General features: G+C 44.7%; 1 protein-coding gene across 8 annotated transcripts in view; it reads left to right on the top strand.

Moving 5' to 3' along the window:
• Positions 1-1281: 1281 nt before the first annotated feature.
• Positions 1282-11125, top strand: part of FUT8 (fucosyltransferase 8) — a 315179-nt gene continuing 305335 nt past the window's right edge. For 5 of the 8 annotated variants that reach the window (XM_083167148.1, XM_083167141.1, XM_083167143.1 and 2 more), the window contains exon 1: positions 1282-1472. The gene's annotated coding sequence lies outside the window, so the exon portion shown is untranslated. The remainder of the gene's footprint in view (positions 1473-11125) is intronic. The other 3 variants (XM_083167145.1, XM_083167146.1, XM_083167147.1) reach the window with 2 other exon arrangements.

Genomic DNA, 11125 nt, shown 5'->3' with positions numbered 1-11125 from the left:
CAGGATCGGGAGGTACTACACAGGGAACTACTTTGTTTGTGTGCTTTGTATTCCTCTCACTTTGCATACAGTAAAATTTTAGAATATCCATCCACCAGCTCTCTTTCAGTTTATAATCATAGGCGTGCGCAGCACATTTTATTAGGGGGTGCACTGTCAAAGGGGTGTGTGTAGCTCCACCTATTGGGTGTGTCTAACACAGCCAATCAGGCGTGTCTTCCGTCAACTACTGGCACTCGCTACAGTATAAAAAGTCTCTTAGCCACACCATAATCTCCTGCTTATTTCAGTTTTAATCGAATTACTCTGTGTAACAGTACATGCAAATACAGTCATAAACATATATGGATGACACAGGTGTGTAGTGATATGACAATGGTCTAGTACAATTAACGCACATAATTGATTGATGGGCACTTCTTTAAATGGAATACAGTTCTAAAAAGTCTTTGGTTAAAGGTATTGCTGGCATTGCTGGGGCAGAGGTGTTCATAAGGGTGGGCACAGCATTAGGGGGTGCCTGCGCACCCCTAACTCTCAATGTGCGCACACCTATGTTTATACTAGTAGTGTATGTAAACTTTGGGAGCCAGAGACCAGGAGATAGAGAGAGGGGTGGAAGCTATTGTCCCATTGTGCGTGAACCTGACAGCGCCCCCCCCCCCCCCTCCAGCGCCCGGTGCGCGTGCCCCCCCAGACCCCCCTAGCTATGGCCCTGCCCTGAGAGACATTTTGTATTGTAGTGAGTGCCAATAGATGATGGAAGACACGCCCAATAGGTGGAGCTATGCACACTCCTTTGACGGTGCACTCCCTAAAAAAATGTGCTGCGCACGCCTATGGGGATACAGCAACGCGCAAAGCAGGAGGGATCAGAGATTTGGGGGATACCTAAAATTTGTATAGAGTATAATTGATGTAGTGTCAGGGAGTAGGGTATAATAGATGTAGTGTCACTGTGCAGTGTATAATAGATGTAGTGGTAGGGTATAGTGTATATAAGAGATGTAGATGCACTGTACTGTACATAACAATGGTGATCTAGTGCGGACACTCAAAGTATTTAGCATACTCATGCGTACATGCGACAACAGTATATACTGAGTTGTATACATCCCGGTGTCCCGCTAGCTACATGTGCGGCAGCAACAGCAGTAACACAGCGGCTGCCACAGACAATACGGTGGCTGTTTAGGGGGGGAGTCGCAGCCCAAGAAGCAGCTGCTTTTGTCCCCCCCGCCTTGCCGTATCCCCCGTTGGTCGCGCACATAGCCCTCCGCGCATGCGCACTGGCACCGCTCCCCGCCCGCTCCCTTCTCCTCCTCCTCCTCTCTCCGGTATCAGTGTCTCTCTTTGCTCTGCGCCCGGAGCTGCTGCTGCTGCTGTTGTTTCTGAACACGGGTGGAGGGCTTCCTCCATACAATGCGAACGGCGCCATACACCTAACCGAGGATATTATGTGCTAGACGCCGGTAAGTGTGCCCGGGGGATTCTGCCTCCCCCTTAGTGTCACACACCCGAGTCTGTGTTCCGGTGCGCTGATGTGTTCATTGGGCATGTGCCTTCTGTGCTGTGTCTATAATAGCTGTAATTGTTGCAGACGGCTGGCTCCTGTCCCTGTGTAGCGGTTGATGGGGAGAGCACAGGCTGCTATGGGCATCTCTGCGGCCGTGTGTTTGCTGCCACTCACTGTGTAAATGGATGTGCCGCGCAGCTGTGATGTTTCCAGTGACCCCAATTGCACAGTGTATGCTGAATGTTTAATGTGTTGCATATGTTGCACATGTTGCTCTGTGACTCTGCTTATTCTATAACCTGTGTTGTAGGATCACACATACAGTAGACGTAATCTCTCTGATCTTGGCATGACAGCCAATGTGCTCAGGCTGCTCCGCATCCTATCTGGCTGTACAGATGTGTCGACTTGCATCTTTATTCCAAACTCGCTTAATAGCCCTTTCTGCATCTTATTCGCATTACTGAGGCAACAAAAGTAAAATGAATGGGTATCCTGACTACTGGTGTTATCACTTCCTGTTCTTCTGTATGCAACTCTGTCATCTGGGTAAAAAGATTATAGACCCAGTCCCCACATCAGCGACCATACCTTGTGTCGCTTATCGTTATGCATAATCTGCAATTCCTATACAAGTGCTAAAATAGTGTGCGAGCGACTCTGTGGCTATAATGTGAATAAGTTGCAAAACGGGAAATTTGCAGTTCGATATTTGAGGCTAGATTATTAATCACTCCAGGCATCTCGTTCAATACATGCAAATCGCCTAGTGATGAGAACGCATCTATACAGTATGTTGGTCATGCAGCAAGGGCCAATTTCTGTGTGACCCTATGCCATTGGTCCCTGCTGCAGGTTGGTATACAAGTCTCCATGTGGTTATATCAGGTTGCAGTGATATAACCCCCCCCCCCCCCAACTATACTATACGTATATGTAACACTATACTATTCTGCGTTCTGTAAGGATGTAAATGAAGGATATAAGCATTAAGGAAGTAGTATTTTTTACAGTTGTTTAAGCCAGAAAAGGTTTGCAATTATTAGGTAAAATCTGTTTCAGCTTGTGTCATTTTTTGCTAAATCTACCCGAAATATTGTTTTTCTCTATACTGGTCAGCTATGGCAATGATAAGAATTTCATTATTTTTGCTTTGCTTGTATTTTTGCTATGGGAACCAATAGCTTTCTTTTGTTATAGCATTATTTGGTAGATGGTGAACTCTGTATTTAAAGGGTTTTGAGAGGTTTAAGATTGCTTGTATATGTAGCACTTTCTGTTACTTGTTGACCAGGCTTCACATTTGTCAATTAGTTGACATTTGTTTAGCCTGAAGGCATTTCACATGTAAATGAATAATACTTTAATAACACGGCTTATCCAATATTTACTTTGCGTTTTTAAATGCTAACTTTACACTTGTGGACTTTCATTAAATACACTTCAGGACAGAATTTTTCCCCAGACTTTAGGACAGAGCTGGAATTTTAATTATTTTCTCCTTTTGCTTTTCTGCTTTATAGAGCAAAATGTGCAGATAAGCTTTGCAGTGAGTTTCTTATAACGTGACATACTTTATCTGCCTATAGTCAGAAGTTTCCAGGCAGATAAATATTCATGTAATTTTATATATCTTTTAATCTGACAAAGAAGGCATTAGAAAGGATAGGCACACGCAATCCAATTTTCTTTAATTATGGGGCTGATGAGCCAATAATTGGATAGTGTGTATGTAAACGTTTTAAGCCGCATAGACTCTAGATGTTGATGATATCGTTTTCTGGATGACATTGTCAATGATGTTGTTTGAACTCCAGTGCAAATCATATAGTTTATACACAGTGAACGATATTGTTAACTATATCATTCAGTGATGTCAAACTGAGCTGTGTGTAAAAAAAGATGGAGGACCTCATTAATGAACTGCCAGAGCACACTTCATTAACTATATTGAGTGTGCACATAATACAAACAATATCGCTCAGAAGAGCCAAAATGAGCAATATCTCTTAATATAGGTTAGTGTACTGTATATGGGGCTTTACAGTTATTTTAACTGATAAATGCTTGTGATTGGATGAACAGTGCAGCGTGTGCTGCACAAGCTCAATTTATCTGGTTTTAACCTGGGTACAAAGATTTGCCAGATTCCAACAGATCTAAATGACAAAAAAATGTAAATCGTCCACTGTTTATGCACCATGTCTCTGACTATGGGCCTTATTCTAGTTCACTCTTTCTGACAAAATCCTTTTTAGATGGACAAAACCATGTGCACTGCAGGGGGGCAGATGTAAAATGTGCAGAGAGAATTAGATTTGGGTGAGTTATTTTGTTTCTGTGCAGGGTAAATACTAGCTGCTTTATTTTTACACTTCAATATAGATCTCACTTTGAAGTAAAACCCCACCCAAATCTAATTCTCTCTGCACAAGTTACATCTGCCCCCCTGCAGTGCACATGGTTTTGTCCATCTAAAGGTGCGTACACACGGGTGCAATTATGTATGAAATCGCTGGCAAAATGGTCGCTCAGCGACCATATTGCCAGTGATTTCATGTGCAGCCGGCGATAGATGGCTGGGAGCGCGCTCCTGCGGCCAGCCCTTCATGGTCGCTGGTCGCAGGAGCATGCTCCTGCGACCAGCGGCTTCCCCCAGCGATCGCCGGGCAGGAGGTTAGCGCCGGAGAAATCAGCGCTGTTCTCCCATGCCCTGCGACGCTGCTCCCTCCTCCCGTCACCTGCTGCTGCGCTCCCCCTCCGCCCCGTAGCAGTATCTCCTTTTCATCGCTGATGAAAAGGAGACACTAGCAATATGATTGCTGGGGATATATTGCTAGCAATATATCCCCAGCAATCATATAGACCCGTGTGTACACAGCATAAGAAGGATTTTGTCAGAAAGAGCGAACTAGAATAAGGCCCTATGTGTGCTGTCTACCTGCAGCTCAATCTGAGGATCTTGTCAATGACTGCATGCTCCTGGATGTGGCCACTGGTTATATCTTTTGCAAGAATACCTTATGTGTATTCCCTATAGGCTGGGTTCTGCAGCAGTTGCAGTTTTGCCAAAATAGAAAACCTGCAACTACAGTCTCTCACATGTTGTTGGCCTCCCAGCTTGTAAAGTCCTGTCCTGCAATTCAATTGTAATATAATTGCAATTGAATTACAGAATTCACTGCTATCTCAGTGATAAAGGTTGCCCTTGCCTTCACAGCAGGAGCACTGCCACCATTTTCCGTGTTGCCGCGCTGTCTCCATCCCCTCCCCAAAGACACACACACACAAAAAATGGTACGCAGAATGCAAATGGCCCCGTACTACCCTTTAAACTGCGATTGCATCCCTCTGGATTGCACATGCGTGGAAGTGCTAAAATTGGTGCTTTTGCATAGCCCCTATATAGTTTGTGAGGGAGTTCAAGGGAATCGTATTGCATCCTTTTATTGTCATCTAATGTGTAGTGTTCATTCTAGCACCCACCAACTTTTGAAAACCCATGCAGTTCCTCTTCCCTGCCTGGGGTGTCGCTGTCTGCTGTAGTGCTTCTAGCACAGTGTGGTCTCTATATCAGCACTTATATGCAAACCAGACCTGTGCTAGAAACACTACAGCAGACTCCGACACCCAAAGCAGGGAAGAGGAACTGCATGGGCTTTCAAAAGTTGGCGGTTGCTAGAATGAACACTAATGAACACTATCCATCTTTAGTGATCAAAAGAAAAAACACGTTTAGCAACAAATTGCTCAATACGGGTGCATACTGATTTGATAATCGCTTTCACTCAAATTACAGTATTTATTTACAGTTTCTTATATAGCGCATACATATCCCACAGCGCTTTACAGAGTATAGTTGAACATTCACATCAGTCCCTGCACCAGTGGAGCTTACAATCTATATTCCCTACCACATGTACACGCACACACAGACAGTCTAGGGTTAATTTTGTTGGGAGCCAATTAGCCTACCAGTATATTTTCAGATTGAGGGAGGAAACGGGAGTACCCGGAGGAAACCGACGCAAGTACGGGGAGAATATACAAACTCTGCACAGTTAGAGCCATGGTGGGAATCGAACCCATGACCTCAGTGCTGTGAGGCAGTAATGCTAACCATTACACCATCTGAACTGCCAATTTGATAAACGACTGTTTATGGAATTAACGGCACCTGTTGGGTAGGGTGTGGTTTTTATTTTAAAGTTTAAAATTAAAGTTTAAACTTTTCCAAAATATTTAGCAGTTTTAAACCCTATTTGACTTATACTTTTCTAAATACACAGAGTAGTATATTGAGTGAGGATGCCGCCGACAACTTGTGGAAGCAACATAGTGCGTACACACTGAACGATAATTTGAAATTGCCTTTCTGTTGGAAGCAATACAATTTTAATAATATCATTTAATGTGTACCCTGCTTTGAAAGCTGTAACAAACTGATATGATAACTAAGTAGTTAAGGTGGCCATACATCAGAAAGATATTGTACCCAATCATACAATCTCAGTTGATTGTAAGATGGATTGTATGCAGATTGTTTGCACATCTTGTGTATACAATCAATCAGCAGATGGATTGTATGACTGATTGTATGATGGATTGTATGCAGATTGTGTGCACATCTTGTATACACAATCAGGCAGCAAATGGATTGTATGACTGATTGTATGATGGATTGTGAGTAGATTGTGTGTCCAAAAACCACCAAGGACTGCCGGGGATTTCAAGGGAAATTGTACACAATCATGAGTGCAATCGATCTTAAGATCGATCTTTCTGATGTATGGCCAGCTTAAGGCAGGCACGGCCAAACTGTGGCCCTCCAGCTGTTGTGAAACTACACATCCCACCATGCCTTGCCATAGTTTTAGCATTCCCTAATAGCAAAACAGTGGCAATGCATGATGGGACTTGTAGTTTCACAACAGCTGGAGGGCCATGCCTGTAAGTAAGGGACTGTGAATATGATCACTGATTTACATCTTAACCACAAATTGAGGCAGATGCACTAAGCTTCAAAAGTGATACAATTGAGAGTGATAAACAGCCAGCCAATCAGCTCTTACCTGCCATGTCACATTCTGTGTTTGAAATAATGTCAGGCAGGAGCTGATTGGTTGGTTGTTTATCACTCTCCATTTTATCACTTTTGAAGCTTGATATATTTGGTGCTTAGTCTTGTCACCTTGGGGCAGATGTATTAAGCCTGGCAAAGAGAAACTGTAGATAATGTGAAAGGAGATAACGCACTAGCCAGCCAATCAACTCTCAACTGTCATGTTTCAAACAGAGCTGGTTGTTGCATTAGCTCCTTTCACTTTATCTCCAGTTTATCTCCTGACCAGGCTTAATACATCTGCCCCATAATATGTGGAAGGTTCAATCCCATATTACCTCTACATAATTTATTCTGTTAGGAAGATTTGTGTAGCCACTACTACCAAAATGTAGTCGCCTTCAGGCAGAACCTCCTTGATCACTGGTGACAGAGGATTTAAAACTATTGTCATCCTAAAGGTGCCCATACACGGTGTGCCAGGCACCATGCGTTTTGTACTAGATCACATTGCATGTGTTTCGAACCTGATGCAATGCAACCTAGTACAAAAAGTATGTGCTGCACATACTTGTTGTAGCACCTGTTAAATTGTACCCTTTATGGACACGTTTAAGCACCTCTGTTCACTACATTTCATAGTAAAATAGTAATAAAGGCTGAAAAAAAGACATTAGTTCAGGGCCAGTAGCCAGTGACGCTGCCAACGCCCTGCATCCATCACCCCAAAGAACTGTCCTTCTTTCTGGACACTCTCCTGCTGATCTACCTCCACCTCCCCCCCCCCCCCTGTCTATCTCTTCACTGGCTCCCCATTCCTTTCCGAGTTCTCTTTAACCTCCTCACCACCACCTACAAGGCTCTCTCCTCCTCCACCGCTCCTTACCTCTCTTCACTGATCTCTATCCACACTCCCTCCGGTCCTCTGCGCTCCATTGCTGACCGCCGACTGACCTCTCACCTAATCACCTCCTCCCACTCCCGTGTCCAAGACTTCTCTCGCACTGCCCCCCTGCACTGGAATAACCTCCCGCCACCCATCAGGCTTTCTGATTCCTTTACCTCCTTCAAGCGCTTTCTCAAAACCCACTTTTTTCGACTAGCCTATCCCTCCTCCTAACCTCTTTTGATTCTCCTATCCTGCCTCCCTTCCTACTTATCCTATTGTTTTTCGTTCGTCCACCCACCTCCTTTTAGTATGTTAACTCTTATGAGTAGGGCCTTCCTTCCTCAAGTACTCACCCTACCTCTTTACCTCACCTGTGCTCCTGTCCTGTTCTACACTTCCTCTACTTCATCTTCAGTCTCCTCAACAATTTCGACACCTACTTCTGAACTGATGCTGATTTTAGTTCTACCAGCTATACCCCTATATATGCTGTATTTTATCAACACACCCTGTACATTACCTTGTAATTTGTTTTTTTGTTTGCTATGTACAGCGCTGCCGACACTTTGTGGCACCTTTATATATAAACGTACTACTACTACCCTGATCCCTCTTTCTGTGTTCCCTGCATACATTGTGCCCAAATGATTGTCCCTACTTTTTGGCCACCCTGGTCAGTCTTCCTGTGTTCCCTAGTTTCTGGGCACCCTTCTGCAACCTGATCCCTACCTCTGCTGAATTCATTGTCCGCTGGTAATTATCTCCACTTTCTGTGCACCCTGCCTTTCACCTAGTCACCTCTTGCCCCCCCCGGGTCCCATTGGCTGGTGCTCTGCACACAGACATGGGGACAGGGGCACCATCTGCCGCCGCACACAAGATTACAGTCAGGGATGGGACAGCCCAGCGGTTCCACGGCCATTGTGTCTCTCCCCGCTCACCTTCTTCGGTAGGAGTGCAGGGGAGGAGAGCCCCCCGTCGCCAATGCCCAGCCTGCACTCAGCTGCTGCAGCCTGATCTTGTGAGCTGCCTGGGATTACCAGGCTGCATAGCCCCGATGCTCAATTTCCATCCTGTGGGACAAGCAATTCCTATGCTGCCCGGCCATCCTGTGGCACCCATTAGTGTCAGTGCTGACTCCACACCGGCGACCGGGGCAGCCAGGACGTTTATGGACGCCACATCTCAACTGCCGCCACTCATCAGCAGCAGGGTCCCCCTCTCTAGCAAGCTGCCTGACCTGGCGCCTCCTCATCGCTTACTTCCTGGTCGCCAGGAAGGAGAATCTGGTCGCGTTAGTCCATCGAGTTCAACTTATCTAACTTGTAACTACTGACTTGAGGAAGTCCTATCTATAGGATTCCCTTAGTGGCCAAAAATGCTTCCAGTTTTTATTTAAATTCATTAACAGTAGTTGCTGTAATCACCCCCACTGGCAATGAGTTCCAGAATTTTACTGCTCTAATGGTGAAGAATCCTCTTTTTAATTCAATACGGAATTTATTTTCCTCGAGCCTCAGTACATGCCCTCGTGTCCTAAGTATAGGTTAGTGAACAAATCATCTCCCAGTTCCATATGATTCCCAATCCTGTATTTGAACATACTAATCATATCACCTCTCAACCTCCGTTTCTCCAGTGACAACCTATTCAGCCTGGTTAACCTAACTTTGTATTCTAGTGATTCAAGACCTTTTACTAGCTTAGTCACCCTTCTCAGTACCTGTTCTAATTAATTTATGTTGTATATCATATGACTGGTTGGCATATTATTGGGCAATATTGGTAGATAGTAGCGCTCAACCTGGGTGCTGGCAGCTTGGTCGAGTTGTGTATTTATCTGACTGGTTGGCATGGCAATTGCAATAGTAGCATCTTAAACAAACAGATTTGTATTTTTACAGGTATCCATAGTAACTCATGTCACAATACTTTATTTGTAAAAGGGATTTAAGTATTATATGAGGTGCACATTCCAGATGAATTGAAATGGATAATGAAAGTTCCTTTTTTGAAAACCAATTTTTCAGTGCACGGTACCATAACTCCTGTGGTGAAGGTGATGTAGGACATGTTCAAGTTGTGCATTTTCAAAGTGCCTTGCAAAAGATTTACCATTTAGATAGCTGCATCATTTTCTGTCCTGCTAGGTTAGCGCAGATTTCTTTAAACACATAAGTGTTCTTATTGCTTCATTGCTCAGCCCTTTAGTTGCCAGAGGGAGGCTGCAGATCCTCACTCTAAAATGTTCTGTAAACCCCTCTGTTAACACAATAGTTCAGGTTGACTGACAGCTAAGGGAGAGAATCAGACAAATTTGTGAGATTTTCACATCCAAATTGAGGAACATTAGTCCATTTATAGGTTAGTCCTTCAATATGACTGCATTATTCTATTGTATCCCAGTATTCTTTTGCATCTTTGGGGCCATACATAAAAATACAAAAGACTTGTATGTCTGAGGCCTAAATTGTACCTACTGAACAGTGTCTAATAGTTTACAATAAATAGTGCATTACAATTTATGCTTATCAAGATACTTTTTAGTGTTCACTCTAGAAATTGTGCCGGGCAGGGCACCGTGGGGTGGGCCGGGGCAGCCGACGGCACACTTGTGGGCGGTCCCGGAACGCCGGCGTCACTAAAGTGGGCGGGCTGGGCCGGCGGCGTCACTAAAGTGGGCGGGTCGGGCTGCCGGCGTCACTAAAGTGGGCGGGCCCGGCCGCGCCGAAGATGCTGTCACCACAGGGGGAAGGTGCCTTGATGCCGGGAAAAGCGCCGGGCATCGCCGTCTTAGGCGGCGCTGGGCTTCCCCGTGCAAGGAGTCGGGCAGGCACCAGGCTGTTTTAGCGGGGTGCCGCTAAAACAGCCTAGCGGGAATACTACTTTGGAGCAGATGTATTAAGCCTTAACAAGAGATAAATGTGAGGGTGATAAAGAGAGATAAACGTCCAGCCAATGATATCCTTACTGCCATGTTACAGGCTGTGTTTGAAAAAAAGTCAGTAAGGAGCTGATTGGCTGGACATTTATCTCTCTTTATCAGCCTTGCATTTATCTCTTGTGTAGTAGTAGTAGTAGTAGTGTTAGTGTTAGTAGTAGTTACTTTTATCCCTATTGTTGCGCTAATTATCAACGAGGTGCATTGGAGCAGCTGGTGAGGGACGCGGACCTGTTTGCCTTACAGGTATCCGCAAGTTGCTGGAAGTGAGACCACTACACGCCGCATGTGAGAGACGCGGCTGATCCGGACTGATAACATACCGCTGGACTCAGAGTGGTCTCTTTCCCGGCACCGCACCTCCCAGCGACGTGCAGGTAGTAGAACGGAGGGTAGTGGAATCTACACGGAATAGCCCACCTGTCTCCCTGCACTGCTCCCATTCAACACACGTACACTTCAAGTGGAGTCCGTGAGTATAATTCTGTGTGGAGGCTTTACTTGCTTATCAACCAAATAGCCACAATGGCACTTGGATATTAAACCCATTCCAACCTACCAGTGGACATCTTTCCCTCCTATATAAAATTGGAGGAGAACCATCCCGGGGTCCATTTTTTTCAAATATATTTTTTATTTGATTTTTCCAATTTTTTATGTTTTGCTATATACATATTTTTTTATTAAAAATCAAAACAACCATTTTTAAGATCAGTC

The sequence above is a fragment of the Crinia signifera genome, chromosome 12 (assembly GCF_055691185.1).
Source record: "Crinia signifera chromosome 12, ASM5569118v1, whole genome shotgun sequence".
NCBI lineage: Eukaryota > Metazoa > Chordata > Amphibia > Anura > Myobatrachidae > Crinia > Crinia signifera.
The sequence above is the reverse complement of the archived record's forward strand: the minus strand, read 5'-3'. Positions and strand labels throughout refer to the sequence as shown.